The following is a 15,291-nucleotide window of genomic DNA, read 5'->3' as shown; positions in this document are numbered from 1 at the left end:
TTTTGAATTTCATTTTCTTGTGCTCTCCATCTCCTTGGATCAAGGTTTTTTGGATTGCCCCTCCTTCCACCCCCCATCCCCAAAAAATTTCTCAATATTACCAAGTTTTTGCATTCCCCCCTATGGGGGTTTCTCCATCTCCTCGGATCAAATTTTTTTGAGGTTCCCCCTCTCACTTTCACCCCCATCCCAAAATTTCTCAATATTACCAAGTTTTTGGATCCCCCCTATGGGTTTTTCGAAATTCTCCATCTCCTCAGATCAAATTTTTAAGGTTCCCCCTCCCACTTTCACCCCCCAATCCCAAAAATTTCTCGATAATACAAGTTTTGGATTCCCCCCTATGGGGGTTTTGAATTTCTTATGATCACCTTGGATCAAATTTTTGGATTACCCCTCCCACTTTCACCCACCCCCCACCTCAAATTTTTTTCTCGATAATACAAGTTTTGGATTCCCCCCTATGGGGTTTTCGAAATTCTCCAATTCCTCGGATCAAGTTTTTTGGGTACCCCTCCTTTCACCCCCCATCCCCAAATTTTCTCGATAATACAAGTTTTGGATACTCCCCCCTATGAGGTTCTCAATATCAAAGTCTCCACTTCCTCGGATCCCCCTCCCACTTTCACTCCCACCTCAAATTTCTCGACAATACCAAGACTCCATCTCCTCGGATCGAGTTTTTTTGGATCCTCCCTATGGGTTTTCGAAATTCTCCATCTCCTTGGATCAAATTTTTGGATTACCCCTCACACTTTCACTCCCACCCCAAAATTTCTCGATAATACCAAGTTTTTGGATTCCCCCCCTATGGGGTTTTCGAAATTCCTCGGATCAAAGTTTTTGGAATCCCCCCTCTGGGGGTAAGCATTCAAAATAGACTCCTCCTATGGGGGCATGCTTACTACAGGTCTAAACATCTTCCCCTTATTATTTTAAAATGAACTAAAAGTTTCCGCTCATTAAGTCAAATGAACTAAAAGTTTCCTCTCATTAAGTTAAAATGAACTAAAAAAAGCGTTTACTCGGCGGTCAGTGACGTCACGCGCACACAGGTTGAATCAGGTCGGTCCTTTTAGTTCATTCAAGATAATAAGGGACCATAGTAGTGACGTCACGCGCACACAGGTTGAATCTTGTCTACCCTTTTACCCACCCTCCCAAACCCTCACACTCCAACCAACACCTCACAATTTTCACTCATAACCCCCAATTTTTCTCGTTTTAACCCTTTTAGTTCATTAAAGTGGGACACATGCATCAGAAAGTCACCACATCGCTTACATCCACTTTCGTTAAATTCACTACTCACAATTTTACATATTACGAAGTTAAATACGCACTTTTACTTTGAACATCTTCAAAACACTCTCATAAATCATTTGAATACTCACAAAAAATGCCTTTATACATTTCCAAACAACACTGAATTACTCCAAAAACATCATTCGAACACCCCCAAATCACCTCTGAATACTCCCAGAACACCTTCATAAATACTCTTGCACATCATTTGAACACCTTCATAAGTACTCTCATAATCATTTGTACACCTTCAAAAAACACCTTTGAATACTCACATAAACACCCTTCAACACCTTCAAACACCCTTGAACACCTTCAAAACACTCTTGAACACCTTCAAAACACCCTTGAACACCTTCAAAACACCCTTGAACACTCTCAAAAACAACATTTGAACACACTCAAAACACCTTTGAACACCTTTGAACATTTCCAAACAACACTGAAACACTTCCAAAAAACACAATTTGAGTACTCCCAATTACACCACTGATTACTACTAAAACACCGCTGAATTCAATCAAAACACCCTTCAACACCTTCAAACACCCTTGAACACCTTCAAAACACTCTTGAACCTTCACTTTATACTTCAAAAACACCTTTGAACACTTCCAAAAAACACTATTTGAGTACTCCCAATTACACCACTGAATACTACTAAAACACCTTTGAATAGCCTCAAAACACCTTTGAACACCTTCAAAACACCCTTGAACACCTTCAAAACACCCTTCAACACCTTCAAAACACCTTTGAACACCTTTGAATACTCACATAAACACCCTTGAACACCTTCAAAACACCTTTGAATAACCTCAAAACACCTTTGAACACCTTCAAAACACCCTTGAACACCTTCAAAACACCTTTGAATAACCTCAAAACACCTTTGAACACCTTCAAAACACCCTTGAACACCTTCAAAAACAACATTTGAACACACTCAAAACACCTTTGAACATTTCCAAAACACTATTTGAGTACTCCCAAATAAGATTTGACATCTCTAATTTATCTGCACTTTCATTAAATTACAACTCATCCCTCAGTCTCCAGACTAGGCATTTTCTCGTTTTTTACCCTTTTAGTTCATTAAAGTTATTAAGGGGACACAATACATCAGAAAAAAGTCACAAAAACTAACTCAAACACTTTACTTTGAACACCCCCAAAAACACTCTCATAATCATTTGAATACTCACATAAACACCCTTGAACACCTTCAAACACCTTTGAATATCGTTTTTAAACTAATTTCATCACAACCCACTTATATCATCTTTTTCGGTAACTCTAATTCGACAACAACACCCACAACACCCACATCCCACAACACCCATGAACATTTCCAAAACACTATTTGAGTACTCCCAATTACACCACTGATTACTACTAAAACACCGCTGAATTCAATCAAAACGCCCTTCAACACCTTCAAACTCCCTTGAACACCTTCAAAACACTCTTGAACACTTTCAAAAACACCTTTGAACATTTCCAATCAACACTGAAACACTTCCAAAAAACACAATTTGAGTACTCCCAATTACACCACTGAATACTACTAAAACACCGCTGAATTCAATCAAAACACCCTTCAACACCTTCAAAACACCTTTGAACACCTTCAAAACACCTTTGACACCTTCAAAACACTCTTGAACACCTTCAGAAAACACCTTCGAACATTTCCAATCAACACTGAAACACTTCCATACCCAACTATTGCGACATGTTTTCAACACCCCCTCCATTCTTTTTCCAATATATCATAACTTTTCAATTCTATAATTTCTTTTTAAAATATTCACACATTACCTTTATATTCAGTAAAATCTCTCCATATTTCTAATTACAACCCTCCCCATACCCCTCTCCATCTCACCCGCATTCTTCACATCCACTCACCCATCTCCCAACATACCTCTTCTGAACACACACACAAAAAAATCACATTTCACATCCACAAATGCATCTCAAATCCACTAAAATCACTGTAACCAAGATATTCACACACACACACCTTACCTAACCTAACCTAACCTAACCTAACCTAACCTAGCCTAACCTAACCTAACCTAACCTAACCTAACCTAACCTAACCTGTCCTAACCTAACCTAACCTAACCTAACCGAACCTACCCTAACCTAATTTAACCTAACCTAACCTTACCGAACCTACCCTAACCTAACTTAACCTAACCTAACCTATCCTAACCTTACCGAACCTACCCTAACCTAACCTTACCTAACATAACCTACCCTAACCTAACCTAACTTTACCTAACCTAACCTAACCAAACCTACCCTAACCTAACTTAACCTATCCTAACCTTACCTAACTTATCCTAACCTAACCTAACTCCCCATACCCCTCTCCATCTCACCCGCATTTCTTCACATCCACTCACCCATCTCCCAACATACCTCTTCTGAACACACACACAAAAAAAATCACATTTCACATCCACAAATGCATCTCAAATCCACTAAAATCACTGTAACCAAGATATTCACACACACACACCTTACCTAACCTAACCTTACCTAACCTAACCTAACCTAACCTAACCTAACCTAACCTAACCTAACCTAACCTAACCTAACCTAACCTAACCTAACCTAACCTAACCTAACCGAACCTACCCTAACCTAATTTAACCTAACCTAACCTTACCGAACCTACCCTAACCTAACTTAACCTAACCTAACCTATCCTAACCTTACCGAACCTACCCTAACCGAACCTACCCTAACCTAACTTAACCTATCCTAACCTTACCTAACTTATCCTAACCAAACCTACCCTAACCTAACTAACCTATCCTAACCTTACCTAACCTATCCTAACCTAACCTAACTCCCCTACCCCTCTCCATCTCACCGCATTTCTTCACATCCACTACCCTCCCAACCTACCTCTTCTGAACACTAACCTAATCACTTCACACACGAATGCCTACACTAAAATCACTGTAACCTTAACCTAACCTTACCTAACCTAACCTTACCTAACCTAACCTACCCTAACCTAACTTAACCTAACATAACCTAACCTAACCTTACCTAACCTAACCTAACCTTACCTAACCTAACCTAACCAAACCTACCCTAACCTAACTTAACCTATCCTAACCTTACCTAACTTATCCTAACCTAACCTAACCTAACCTTACCTAACATAATCTAACCTATCTTATCCTAATCCAACCTAACCTAACCTTACCTAACCTAACCTATCTTATCCTAATCTAACCTTGCCTAACCATTACCTAACCTAACCTAACCTATCTTATCCTAATCCAACCTAACCTAGCCGAACCTATCCTAAAATATATTGGAACACCCCCAAAACACTATTTGAGTACTCCAGAATTACTTTGAACGACTCCATTTTGGATATATCCAAATTAGTTTTGAAAACTTTATCGTAAAATCGAACATTATTTTCTTGTTGGTAAAACACACTCAATGGTAGAAATATTTACTCGATTTCCGAATAGAAGCACTGTCCTCGCTCTGAGAGACTCATTGTGGGTCACCCCAACACATGGTGTAATGCGCTTCACACCCAAGGTAGAACATAACACCTGCGTCAACTCAGGACAGACAGGCGCCATGTAATGCGGGTAACATCCAAGGTAGAAAATCATCTCTTTCCAGACCAACTGTCTATCCTAACCTAACCTAACCTAACCTAACCTAATTCCTAACCTAACCTAACCTCACCTAACCGAACCTAACCTAACTCCATCAATCACCTCTATCCTAACCTAACCTAACCTAACCTAACCCAACCTAACTCCATCAAACACCTCTAACCTAACCTAACCTAACCTATCCTAACCTAACCTAACTCCATCAAACACCTCGAATACTACCTAACTTAACCTAACCTAACCTTACCTAACCTACCGAACCTAACCTAACCTAACCTAACCTATCCTAACCCGTCCCAACCTAACCTAACCTAACCTAACCTAACCTAACCTAACCTAACCTAACTTATCCTAACCTAACCTATCCTAACCTAACCTAAACACTGACTAACTTTGAACCAACTCTGAACACCACTGATCTTCTTCAAAAAAATGCTCTGCACATCATTTGAACACCTTCAAAAAAAACACCATCAAACACCTCCGAATACTCCCAAAAAAACACTACTGATTACTACCAAATCACCACTGAATACTACCAATCACCGTCAAAATCACCAGAAACTAAGTTTAACATCACCATCTAACATCCTTTTTATAGAAATCCCCTCAAATCACTATAACCAAGAACTCCCTCCCCATTTGGCGCATAAAAAAAAAAAGCATGAACACAAACCTAATACGCAAACACTTAGTACATGATCACCATCAACTGAAAACATATCTTATACACACACATAATATAAGACAATCACCAACTACAATCACCCATGTTCACTTACCTCAAAATCACTAATATCACAGAAAACAATAATTTTTATAAACATTTCACACACACACACACAAAAAAAAAAATCATATTTGACAATATCTAAGCGCACTCACCTCACTACCACCAACACACGATGTCTCACCTCACAGGACCGACGAGGTCACCTCCAGTGACGTCACACTCCCATTGTGTTACTTGGTGGTTGGTAACATCACACCTAACCCCCTTGTTTCAACCTGTTGTACCCTACATTATCTAAGAACACTATATCCAAGACGATTACCAGATTTTATGATCCCCAACACCAAGATCACAGAAAACACACATTTTTATAATTATTCACACAAAAATCACGATCACCAATTCCATATCATGTTTACCGTCATCTATCAACACTAATCACCAAGATCACCAAAAAATCTAAGATCATGCATCTCAAAACTACTATGATCACTGAAAACACTTATTTTTTTAAACATTCGCACAAAAAATAAGACATACACAAAAATACCACAACACTTCCACCAACATCTATAACATAACATGAGCACTATAACATATCACTATCACAAAAAAAATAATACACAAACACCCACATATTATACATTTCAATTGGAAATTTAAGACATGAGACATACACACCAAATCTAAGACATTCACTCCAACTAAGACATACACATCACCCTTAAAACTTCCTTCCTTATTCATTCCGCATATCTCCTAGAGCTGTTTTAACCCCGACGGTTCCATCACGACGTAGGAGCCAGAGGAACCATCACCACTCCAACACCACCTACTACACTCTGGCTCCTACGTCGTGGTGGATCCGTCGGGGTTAAAACAGCTCTAGGAGATATGCGGAATGAATAAGGAAGGAAGTTTTAAGGGTGATGTGTATGTCTTAGTTGGAGGTGAATGTCTTAGATTTGGTGTGTATGTCTCATGTCTTAAATTTCCAATTGAAATGTATAATATGTGGGTGTTTGTGTATTATTTTTTTTGTGATAGTGATATGTTATAGTGCTCATGTTATGTTATAGATGTTGGTGGAAGTGTTGTGGTATTTTTGTGTATGTCTTATTTTTTGTGCGAATGTTTAAAAAAATAAGTGTTTTCAGTGATCATAGTAGTTTTGAGATGCATGATCTTAGATTTTTTGGTGATCTTGGTGATTAGTGTTGATAGATGACGGTAAACATGATATGGAATTGGTGATCGTGATTTTTGTGTGAATAATTATAAAAATGTGTGTTTTCTGTGATCTTGGTGTTGGGGATCATAAAATCTGGTAATCGTCTTGGATATAGTGTTCTTAGATAATGTAGGGTACAACAGGTTGAAACAAGGGGGTTAGGTGTGATGTTACCAACCACCAAGTAACACAATGGGAGTGTGACGTCACTGGAGGTGACCTCGTCGGTCCTGTGAGGTGAGACATCGTGTGTTGGTGGTAGTGAGGTGAGTGCGCTTAGATATTGTCAAATATGATTTTTTTTTTTTGTGTGTGTGTGTGTGAAATGTTTATAAAAATTATTGTTTTCTGTGATATTAGTGATTTTGAGGTAAGTGAACATGGGTGATTGTAGTTGGTGATTGTCTTATATTATGTGTGTGTATAAGATATGTTTTCAGTTGATGGTGATCATGTACTAAGTGTTTGCGTATTAGGTTTGTGTTCATGCTTTTTTTTTTTATGCGCCAAATGGGGAGGGAGTTCTTGGTTATAGTGATTTGAGGGGATTTCTATAAAAAGGATGTTAGATGGTGATGTTAAACTTAGTTTCTGGTGATTTTGACGGTGATTGGTAGTATTCAGTGGTGATTTGGTAGTAATCAGTAGTGTTTTTTTGGGAGTATTCGGAGGTGTTTGATGGTGTTTTTTTTTGAAGGTGTTCAAATGATGTGCAGAGCATTTTTTTGAAGAAGATCAGTGGTGTTCAGAGTTGGTTCAAAGTTAGTCAGTGTTTAGGTTAGGTTAGGATAGGTTAGGTTAGGATAAGTTAGGTTAGGTTAGGTTAGGTTAGGTTAGGTTAGGTTAGGTTAGGTTGGGACGGGTTAGGATAGGTTAGGTTAGGTTAGGTTAGGTTCGGTAGGTTAGGTAAGGTTAGGTTAGGTTAAGTTAGGTAGTATTCGAGGTGTTTGATGGAGTTAGGTTAGGTTAGGATAGGTTAGGTTAGGTTAGGTTAGAGGTGTTTGATGGAGTTAGGTTGGGTTAGGTTAGGTTAGGTTAGGTTAGGATAGAGGTGATTGATGGAGTTAGGTTAGGTTCGGTTAGGTGAGGTTAGGTTAGGTTAGGAATTAGGTTAGGTTAGGTTAGGTTAGGTTAGGATAGACAGTTGGTCTGGAAAGAGATGATTTTCTACCTTGGATGTTACCCGCATTACATGGCGCCTGTCTGTCCTGAGTTGACGCAGGTGTTATGTTCTACCTTGGGTGTGAAGCGCATTACACCATGTGTTGGGGTGACCCACAATGAGTCTCTCAGAGCGAGGACAGTGCTTCTATTCGGAAATCGAGTAAATATTTCTACCATTGAGTGTGTTTTACCAACAAGAAAATAATGTTCGATTTTACGATAAAGTTTTCAAAACTAATTTGGATATATCCAAAATGGAGTCGTTCAAAGTAATTCTGGAGTACTCAAATAGTGTTTTGGGGGTGTTCCAATATATTTTAGGATAGGTTCGGCTAGGTTAGGTTGGATTAGGATAAGATAGGTTAGGTTAGGTTAGGTAATGGTTAGGCAAGGTTAGATTAGGATAAGATATAGGTTAGGTAAGGTTAGGTTAGGTTGGATTAGGATAAGATAGGTTAGATTATGTTAGGTAAGGTTAGGTTAGGTTAGGTTAGGATAAGTTAGGTAAGGTTAGGATAGGTTAAGTTAGGTTAGGGTAGGTTTGGTTAGGTTAGGTTAGGTTAGGTAAAGTTAGGTTAGGTTAGGCTAGGTTATGTTAGGTAAGGTTAGGTTAGGGTAGGTTCGGTAAGGTTAGGATAGGTTAGGTTAGGTTAAGTTAGGTTAGCGTAGGTTCGGTAAGGTTAGGTTAGGTTAAATTAGGTTAGGGTAGGTTCGGTTAGGTTAGGTTAGGTTAGGTTAGGTTAGGTTAGGACAGGTTAGGGTAGGTTAGGTTAGGGTAGGTTAGGTTAGGATAAGTTAGGTAAGGTTAGGTTAGGTTCGGTTAGGTTAAGTTAGGTTATGTTAGGTAAGGTTAGGTTAGGTAAGGTTAAGATAGGTTAGGTTAGGCTAGGTTAGGTTAGGTAAGGTTAGGTTAGGGTAGGTTAGGTAAGGTTAGGTTAGGTAAGGTTAGGTTAGGTTAGGTAAGGTTAGGTTAGGTTATGTTAGGTTAAGTTAGGTTAGGGTAGGTTAGGTTAGGTAAGGTTAGGTTAGGTAAGGTGTGTGTGTGTGAATATCTTGGTTACAGTGATTTTAGTGGATTTGAGATGCATTTGTGGATGTGAAATGTGATTTTTTTTGTGTGTGTGTTCAGAAGAGGTATGTTGGGAGATGGGTGAGTGGATGTGAAGAAATGCGGGTGAGATGGAGAGGGGTATGGGGAGTTAGGTTAGGTTAGGATAAGTTAGGTAAGGTTAGGATAGGTTAAGTTAGGTTAGGGTAGGTTTGGTTAGGTTAGGTTAGGTAAAGTTAGGTTAGGTTAGGGTAGGTTATGTTAGGTAAGGTTAGGTTAGGGTAGGTTCGGTAAGGTTAGGATAGGTTAGGTTAGGTTAAGTTAGGTTAGGGTAGGTTCGGTAAGGTTAGGTTAGGTTAAATTAGGTTAGGGTAGGTTCGGTTAGGTTAGGTTAGGTTAGGTTAGGACAGGTTAGGTTAGGTTAGGTTAGGTTAGGTTAGGTTAGGTTAGGCTAGGTTAGGTTAGGTTAGGTTAGGTTAGGTTAGGTAAGGTGTGTGTGTGTGAATATCTTGGTTACAGTGATTTTAGTGGATTTGAGATGCATTTGTGGATGTGAAATGTGATTTTTTTGTGTGTGTGTTCAGAAGAGGTATGTTGGGAGATGGGTGAGTGGATGTGAAGAATGCGGGTGAGATGGAGAGGGGTATGGGGAGGGTTGTAATTAGAAATATGGAGAGATTTTACTGAATATAAAGGTAATGTGTGAATATTTTAAAAAGAAATTATAGAATTGAAAAGTTATGATATATTGGAAAAAGAATGGAGGGGGTGTTGAAAACATGTCGCAATAGTTGGGTATGGAAGTGTTTCAGTGTTGATTGGAAATGTTCGAAGGTGTTTTCTGAAGGTGTTCAAGAGTGTTTTGAAGGTGTCAAAGGTGTTTTGAAGGTGTTCAAAGGTGTTTTGAAGGTGTTGAAGGGTGTTTTGATTGAATTCAGCGGTGTTTTAGTAGTATTCAGTGGTGTAATTGGGAGTACTCAAATTGTGTTTTTTGGAAGTGTTTCAGTGTTGATTGGAAATGTTCAAAGGTGTTTTTGAAAGTGTTCAAGAGTGTTTTGAAGGTGTTCAAGGGAGTTTGAAGGTGTTGAAGGGCGTTTTGATTGAATTCAGCGGTGTTTTAGTAGTAATCAGTGGTGTAATTGGGAGTACTCAAATAGTGTTTTGGAAATGTTCATGGGTGTTGTGGGATGTGGGTGTTGTGGGTGTTGTTGTCGAATTAGAGTTACCGAAAAAGATGATATAAGTGGGTTGTGATGAAATTAGTTTAAAAACGATATTCAAAGGTGTTTGAAGGTGTTCAAGGGTGTTTATGTGAGTATTCAAATGATTATGAGAGTGTTTTTGGGGGTGTTCAAAGTAAAGTGTTTGAGTTAGTTTTTGTGACTTTTTTCTGATGTATTGTGTCCCCTTAATAACTTTAATGAACTAAAAGGGTAAAAAACGAGAAAATGCCTAGTCTGGAGACTGAGGGATGAGTTGTAATTTAATGAAAGTGCAGATAAATTAGAGATGTCAAATCTTATTTGGGAGTACTCAAATAGTGTTTTGGAAATGTTCAAAGGTGTTTTGAGTGTGTTCAAATGTTGTTTTTGAAGGTGTTCAAGGGTGTTTTGAAGGTGTTCAAAGGTGTTTTGAGGTTATTCAAAGGTGTTTTGAAGGTGTTCAAGGGTGTTTTGAAGGTGTTCAAAGGTGTTTTGAGGTTATTCAAAGGTGTTTTGAAGGTGTTCAAGGGTGTTTATGTGAGTATTCAAAGGTGTTCAAAGGTGTTTTGAAGGTGTTGAAGGGTGTTTTGATTGAGGCTATTCATCGGTGTTTTAGTAGTATTCAGTGGTGTAATTGGGAGTACTCAAATTGTGTTTTTTGGAATGTTCAAAGGTGTTTTTGAAGGTGTTCAAGAGTGTTTTGAAGGTGTTCAAGGGTGTTGAATGGTGTTTTAATTGAATTCAGCGGTGTTTTAGTAGTATTCAGTGGTGTAATTGGGAGTACTCAAATTGTGTTTTTGGAAGTGTTTCAGTGTTGTTTGGAAATGTTCAAAGGTGTTCAAAGGTGTTTTGAGTGTGTTCAAATGTTGTTTTTTTTGAAGGTGATCAAGGGTGTTTTGAAGGTGTTCAAGGGTGTTTTGAAGGTGTTCAAAGGTGTTTTGAGGTTATTCAAAGGTGTTTTGAAGGTGTTCAAGGGTGTTTATGTGAGTATTCAAAGGTGTTTTTTGAAGGTGTACAAATGATTATGAGAGTACTTATGAAGGTGTTCAAATGATGTGCAAGAGTACTTATGAAGGTGTTCTGGGAGTATTCAGAGGTGATTTGGGGGTGTTCGAATGATGTTTTTGGAGTAATTCAGTGTTGTTTGGAAATGTATAAAGGTATTTTTTGTGAGTATTCAAATGATTTATGAGAGTGTTTTGAAGATGTTCAAAGTAAAAGTGCGTATTTAACTTCGTAATATGTAAAATTGTGAGTAGTGAATTTAACGAAAGTGGATGTAAGCGATGTGGTGACTTTCTGATGCATGTGTCCCACTTTAATGAACTAAAAGGGTTAAAACGAGAAAAATTGGGGGTTATGAGTGAAAATTGTGAGGTGTTGGTTGGAGTGTGAGGGTTTGGGAGGGTGGATAAAAGGGTAGACAAGATTCAACCTGTGTGTTGGATTGTTGTGGGTATTAACGAAACGTGACGTCACTACTATGTTTTCCCTTATTATCTTGAATGAACTAAAAGGACCGACCTGATTCAACCTGTGTGCGCGTGGGGGTCATCGCGTGACGTCACTGACCGCCGAGTAAACGCTTTTTTTTAGTTCATTTTAACTTAATGAGAGGAAACTTTTAGTTCATTTGACTTAATGAGAGGAAACTTTTAGTTCATTTTAAAATAATAAGGGGACGTCACACTTTTTAGACCTGTAGTAAGCATGCCCCATAGGTTTAGACCTGTAGTAAGCATGCCCCATAGGAGGAGTTCATTTGAATGCTTACCCCCAGAGGGGGGAATCCAAAAAACCTTGATCCAAGGAGATCATAAGAATTTCGAAAACCCCCATAGGGGGGAATCCAAAAACTTGTATTATCGAGAAATTTTGGGGTGGGAGTGAAAGTGAGAGGGGTAATCCAAAAATTTGATCCAAGGAGATGGAGAATTTCGAAAACCCATAGGGAGGATCCAAAAAACTCGATCCGAGGAGATGGAGTCTTGGTATTGTCGAGAAATTTGAGGTGGGAGTGAAAGTGGGAGGGGGATCCGAGGAAGTGGAGACTTTGATATTGAGAACCTCATAGGGGGGAGTATCCAAAACTTGTATTATCGAGAAAATTTGGGGATGGGGGGTGAAAGGAGGGGTACCCAAAAAACTTGATCCGAGGAATTGGAGAATTTCGAAAACCCCATAGGGGGGAATCCAAAACTTGTATTATCGAGAAAAAAATTTGAGGTGGGGGGTGGGTGAAAGTGGGAGGGGTAATCCAAAAATTTGATCCAAGGTGATCATAAGAAATTCAAAACCCCCATAGGGGGGAATCCAAAACTTGTATTATCGAGAAATTTTTGGGATTGGGGGGTGAAAGTGGGAGGGGGAACCTTAAAAATTTGATCTGAGGAGATGGAGAATTTCGAAAAACCCATAGGGGGGATCCAAAAACTTGGTAATATTGAGAAATTTTGGGATGGGGGTGAAAGTGAGAGGGGGAACCTCAAAAAATTTGATCCGAGGAGATGGAGAAACCCCCATAGGGGGGAATGCAAAAACTTGGTAATATTGAGAAATTTTTTGGGGATGGGGGGTGGAAGGAGGGGCAATCCAAAAAACCTTGATCCAAGGAGATGGAGAGCACAAGAAAATGAAATTCAAAAAAAATTCGAAAAAAATCGGAAAAAAATTCGAGGCGCGGGGGCGATCCGGACGACGCTGCAGAAGGCGCAGCAGAAGGCGCGAAGGGGCGCGGGCGGGGCGCGCGGGCGGGCGGGGCGCGCGAAGGGCGCGCGGGCGGGCGGGCGCGCGGGCGGGCGCGCGGGGCGGCGGGCGGGCGCGCGGGCGGGCGCGCGGGCGCGCGGCGCGACGGTGGGGTCGCGAGGGGGGGGGGTCGTGGGGGGTGGGGGTATTGGTTGGGGGGTCAAGGGTGAGGTAGTCTCGAGGGCGAGGTCATGGTCAAAACCGGAAGTAACACCTAGGTGTGAAAAGGTGACCCTCCAGCTGCTGGTCCTAGACCGGATACACCGCTCAGTGGAAGGCCTAAACTGGAAGTCCTCGCTCAGTGGAAGGCCCAAACCGGAAGTGCGCTCAAAGGCCCAAACCGGAAGGGACGCCCCAGAGGAAGGCCTTTTCCGGAAGGGACGCCCCAGAGGAAAAATCGACTACTCATATATATATATATATACATATATATATATACATATATATATATATATACATATATATATATATATACATATATATATATATATACATATATATATATACATATATATATATATATATATATATATATATATATATATATATATAATATATATATATATATATATATATATATATATATATATATATATATATATATATATATATATATATATATATATATATATATATATATATATATATATATATTTCTTAACACATCGGTCATTTCCCACCAAGGCAGGGTGGCCAAAAAAAGAAAAACTTTCATCATCATTCACTCCATCACTGTCTTGCCAGAGGCATGCCTACACTACAGTTATATAACTGCAACATTAACACCCCTCCTTCAGAGTGCAGACACTGTACTTCCCATATCCAGGACTGAAATCCGGCCTGCCGGTTTCCCTGAATCCCTTCGTAAACATTACCCTGCTTACACTCCAACAGCACGTCAAGTCCAAAAAACTCTTTTTCTCCATTCGTTCCTATCTAACAGGCTCACGAATGCTTGTGGGAAGTCCAAGCCCTTTGCACACTAAACCTCCTTTAACCCCTCCCTCCAACCTATCCTAGACCAACCAATGCCCCTCCTTCCCTCCACTCCAGATTTATACACTCTCGAACCACCTTAACAACCCCTCCTCAGCTCTCAGGATAATAATTTTGGTGTATATATATATATATATATATATATATATATATATATATATATATATATATATATATATATATATATATATATATATATATATATATATATGTATATAGGACAGTAACCACCCAGGGAGGTACTATCGTCTTACCAAATGAGTGTGAAATATCAGCCTGTAATTGTTTTGCATGATGGCAGAATTGCTGGTGTCTTTGTCTGTCTCATAAACATGCAAGGCTGCAGGTATGTCATGCTACTTCTACTTACACTTACGTCACACTACAAATGCATGTACAAGCATATGTATACTAACCTCTCTGGATTTTCTTTTTTTCTTTCTAGTTCTTGTTCTTGTTTATTTCTGCTTATCTCCCTGGAGAAGTGGAGCAGAATTCTTCCTCCGTAAGCTATGCGTGTCGTAGGAGGCTACTAGATGCCAGGAGCAATGGGCTAGTAACCCCTTCTTCTATTTAAATTACTAAAAAGAAGAAAAAATAACTTTATATAATAGGAATGTTTGAAAGTGGGTGGATGTAGTGAAGATCATAAGAAAGAAGTGATTGGAAAGGTTATGAATTTTCATTCATAACCTTTGCAATCACTTCTTTCTTATCATCTGCACTACAGATTAATATACATGTCCTGGCCCTAAGCGAAACAAAGCTGAAGGGGGTAGGGGAGCTTCAGTGGGGAGAAATAAATATGATTAAGTCAGGAGCATGTGAGAGAGTCACAGCTAAGAAAGGGATATAAATAATGTTGAAGGATCAGTTATGGAGAGAGAAGAGGGAATATAAATGTATAAATTCAAGGATTATATGGATTAAAATAAGGGTCGAATGTGAAAAGTGGGTCATAGTAAGTGTGTATGCACCTAGAGAAGAGAGGAGTGTAGAGGAGAGAGAGAGATTTTTGGGAGATGTTAAGTGAGTGTGAGGGAGCTTTTGAGCCAAGTGAAAGAGTAATTGTGGTAAGGGACCTAAATGCTGAAGTAGCAGAAGCGTTTAGAAAGTGTGTGGCAGGTAAGTTTGGGGTGCCAGGTGTAAATGATCATGGGTAGCATTTGATTGAACTTCGTATAGAAAGGGGTTTGGTTATAGGT

This window comes from Cherax quadricarinatus, chromosome 18, assembly GCF_038502225.1.
Source record: "Cherax quadricarinatus isolate ZL_2023a chromosome 18, ASM3850222v1, whole genome shotgun sequence".
Taxonomy (NCBI): Eukaryota; Metazoa; Arthropoda; class Malacostraca; order Decapoda; family Parastacidae; genus Cherax; species Cherax quadricarinatus.
The sequence above is the reverse complement of the archived record's forward strand: the minus strand, read 5'-3'. Positions refer to the sequence as shown.